This window comes from Leptodactylus fuscus, chromosome 3 (genome assembly GCF_031893055.1).
Source record: "Leptodactylus fuscus isolate aLepFus1 chromosome 3, aLepFus1.hap2, whole genome shotgun sequence".
Taxonomy (NCBI): domain Eukaryota; kingdom Metazoa; phylum Chordata; class Amphibia; order Anura; family Leptodactylidae; genus Leptodactylus; species Leptodactylus fuscus.
In genome coordinates this window covers 210636467-210640740 of record NC_134267.1, presented here as the reverse complement: position 1 = coordinate 210640740, position 4274 = coordinate 210636467, and the positions used below count along the sequence as shown (strand labels likewise).

Below are 4274 nucleotides of genomic sequence, written 5' to 3'. Positions count from 1 at the left end.
CCAGCCAAGGACATCTGCAAGGAGTTTGAATGTTCTCCGTGTGTGGCTGGTTGCAGATGACTGTGGTCTGGGTCAGTGTGCTATTAGTGTATTTCATGGATCGCACACTGACCCATTCTTTTCTATGGGCCCATACACACAACCGTGATTTTCACGGTCTCTTGTGCGTGCCGAAAGTCTGTCCTGCATCAGATAGGACATGTCTTATTCCTGTCCTGTATTTCGCGACCTTTGCTTCCATGGCTCCTATTCATTTAATGAAAGGTGCCCCGGAAGCATGGCCCATGCATGGGCGGCACATGGGGACATCTTTGTGTCCCCCATGTGCAGCCTGTGCTTTTATTTCATGGCAGGCGGTTGCAGCATGGTTGTCTGCAACCAGTCTTTGTGTGGGTTTCTCCCAAGTACCCGGTTTCCTCCCACACTCCAAAGACACACTGATAAGGAATTTAGATTGTGAGCCCTATATGGGACATTTTGAAGTAAGACATGAATGGGTTAACCATTATATAAGGTGATAAAAATAGCATGGGGGATGCTGTATGAGGGGGTAAGAACAAGACACAATAGTAGGGACCCTGAAGTCAGTAGTCATGGGAGATCAAATATGTTGCTTGCTTGGTACATATCTGCCAGGGTATGGGTCACATTGGGACTGTGGCGTTAATAGTCATGGATGCTACATGACCACTAGGGTGATCGAGGTATGGCAAGGCAAGACATAGTCACCTGAGAAAAAGGAGGAGACTCCACCTCTCTGACCCAAGTCTTGTGAGGTTGTTATATGGCCCTGTTTGTCACATAACACCCTTATGGCAATAAACCTCCTAATGGGCAACCACTGGCTGGTATGACAGGGCCACCCATCTGTAGTGGAACATGGTAAGTTTCATTGGCTAACCCAAAGTGGTCAGTCAGTGCCCAGCAGCATATATGCATGGGTGCATCTGACTTGCAGAAGTGGGCCGTCTGGGCTGACATGCCATGATCAATGGGATGGGAAACAAGTCTGTGCCAACAACAGTAGGGGACAATTAGCCGGCAACGATACTGTATCTACATAACGCGAAACATGGTACCAGACCCCATGGGACAAGGAAGCAGCATGTTGAAACCATCAGCCTTTGTAAGGCCCCATATATATTAATTATGGTTACAACTGGTGGGTTTACAAGATTTTAATCTAATGCATTTTTTAATTCCATACTATGATTTAATTAAACCCCTCGCAAACACAGACCTCACCCCATTGTGACAAATACTCAAACACTAGATCATCGTGGCCTATCCTCCCGTGACAGGGTACGTAGGCATCTGAGAAAATAGGAGTGGATTATAAATGGTTAAACATGTGCCGAGTATATGGGATTCCAGTTGTAGTTTTACATGAGAAATGTGCATAGAAGTTGGTCTGAGTGAAGGTGAGAAAAGGTTTCATTACGATTCCAAGCTATTGGGAAAAATTTAGGTCAAGTATTTTATAATACAGCTGATGTATTGTCCATCGGATAATGGGTGTAGTTATAGGTTGGGCAGAGATAGTAATTGCCCAAAGGGCTCCTTGTGAAACACCAAGTCACCGGTATTATAGATAGCACATGGTAAGTGGAGGCCTCCTTACATCTCATGCACTTTCTACAAGAAGATGTGGATGACAATTGCGATGAGTATTTTGCCTGCAGATATTTCTGCCATGGTTTCTGCTGGATTTGCTTGTACTGATCAGCCTTCTCCATGGGATTCAGTAAGCATGTGGCCAACCATCACGGCTTCTACGGAGATTTCGACAGTGAAGTCGCGATGAGGTAGGATGGCAGGAAGAGTCCTGAAAAAAGAATCGTCAATAGATGCCTCCCATTTCCAATTGGCGCTCTTTGTGGAGCAGATATTGAGACAAAAACAGTATTTAAGCCAGTCTTAGATTGAAATAAGTCATATTTATGATCAAGAGGCATGGACGTAGGAAAACATATTCTGCATGGTATAGTAAAAACAAGGTATATGACACTTAACTCCTAGATATACCCCATAAGTGCCCTCATAAAAGTCTCTGGCTATGTATGCACCTTGGACTTCTTATTTGCAGTTTATATGTTGGAGATACACTACTGCCTGTATGTAATTTAGGATAAACAAGGTGCACACCAAATTTTTTAAGCCTATATGTTTACAAACCACCGGTGATCACAATATGGTAATGCTATAGATGTAAAGTGCTTCTTGGTTATATGCTTTGAAGATCAGATCTTCCAACCTCGTGTTACGTGCCCGACCCAGCATAGCTCTTGACTTAGGCTGAGTAATGGTGTTTGCACCCATGTTGTTGTCTTCACGTGACAGCTCAGCAGATGTGCAGCTCCGCTCATCTCTGTGGGGGGATCTGGGAGAATCCAGGTGTTGCTTGTCTCATTTTGATAAAGATGATCAGATGGGAACAGTGCAGTATGCGCTATCATAAATCTATGTCCAGTCCCGTACTTAAGGGATATGCTCCAGTCACAGATTTATTAATGATACTGCCAGCCCTGAATGTATCACTCATAGCCAAAGTATTCCCGTCAAGCTGCACTGATCAGTCTTGCTCAGTCCCATAAGGTCACATCGATGTGATGGATAATTACGCAGCGTAAGATCTTCAGAGAACAGGTTTCCTGTCCCTGAGTCATACAATTATAGGACATCACAAGGCTTAAGGGCTGCCTGTCTTTAAACCTAAGTTAGAAAATTGGCTTCGAGATAGAACCTGCTCTCCAAGGCGCTGTATACTTCAATGCACAGGTGTCTTTGCTGGATACATTACACAGGTGGTGCTAGTATAAGGTATAGGTATAAGGTATAATAGACGATTCTGGTTAATATAGACAATAAGGTATATGGAGTCATAATACTGCATTGTTTATAGGGAACAATGGAGCACCATGTGGAGGCACATATAATGACCATGGTTCTGAAGCACTTCTTAAGAAGTCTCTCAAATGCAATACTGTGGAATATACATGGACAAAAGAACCAGATCATCCTTATTTTTATTTTTTTTTAAAACAATAGGCATCTAAAAATTATATGAAACTCATAATTGTCCCGCTCCATGGAAATCTTTAGCAAAAGGAGAGAGATTTATTTAGTCAGAAGAGAGACCAGAACTGAACTCTGGTTGAAATTAAACTCATCCTGACGCATGCGCCATCACCGGCAGTCCCCCTTTTTTCTCAGTTATGAAGTTTATATTGCTGTTGAACTTCAAGGGGTTGTCTAGGATAACTACATTTTTAATGTGAAGCCAGGAAAGGTTGAAACTCCCCCCCCCCCCCCCCCATACTCACCTATCCCCGGTGCTCTGGTGTCTCCCAGTGAGGTCCAGTCCTGCTGTCCCACTGTCTTGTTTTGGCGGAAGTGCCGCACTATGACATCCCATATCCCTTTTTTTAGGCTGTTGATTGAGATCAGCAAAAAATTTTGCAAAAAGAATCAGCTATAGTCAAAAGTCAAAGCTTTACACAACTGACAGAAGAGAAATTCATTGAATAGTATCCAAAATCAAAAGATTATGGCCCTCAAATTACTGCAGAACTGGATGCAATTTTAAGGACGATAGTATTGGTGTCAGGTGTGCATTACACAAACATGACATTCATGGCAGTGCTGCAATAGCCAAACCAAAGCCAAGCTTTGACTTTGGACCATGGCTGCTTCTGCCTGCAGATGTTTTGCTGCTCTTTGCATACTAAGATGTGATGTCATGTAACCAGTAGACTTCAGATGACCCTACAAGGCCCAACTATCATTCCCTTTTGGAACTCTATGAGGTGTGATATATCCAAAAGATAAATAAACAGATTTAATAATAGCACAAGTAATAAAATTCATCAAAAGCAATATAATATACTTGACCAAGAAAAAAGGCAATGTTACCAGAGATTGCAGGTGTGTCAAGGAGCGTTAAACTCAACTATTTAAAAACAAGGGTGTTCCAGTTATTTTGTCTACATCCTACACATGAGGCTTCAATGACCATCACACTGGAGAGTAGTTAAAGTTATTATCTCCATCTGGAGGAACCAGTGTGCCATTGCACAAGCAACCCATGGATTTGAATGGTGAATGATAATGATAGGGATCTATTCCCCCAGGAGGGTAGGTGATGGGTAGGTTACTACCAGTATGACCAATGTCAAACCCACTACTTGAAGTGTAGTATTGCATTGGGAATAACTTTTATGCTTGTTTATGGGCACAGTGGCTGACTGACATATGAACACTATGACTGGTAATGG

The 4274-nt window shown here is 42.7% G+C and overlaps 1 non-coding gene across 1 annotated transcript; it reads right to left on the bottom strand.

The window, feature by feature from the left end:
• Positions 1-3028: 3028 nt before the first annotated feature.
• LOC142198751 (U5 spliceosomal RNA) lies at positions 3029-3146 on the bottom strand. Its single transcript, XR_012715393.1, has one exon. It is a non-coding gene; the product is annotated as a U5 spliceosomal RNA (small nuclear RNA).
• Between the last annotated feature and the right edge of the window lie 1128 nt (positions 3147-4274).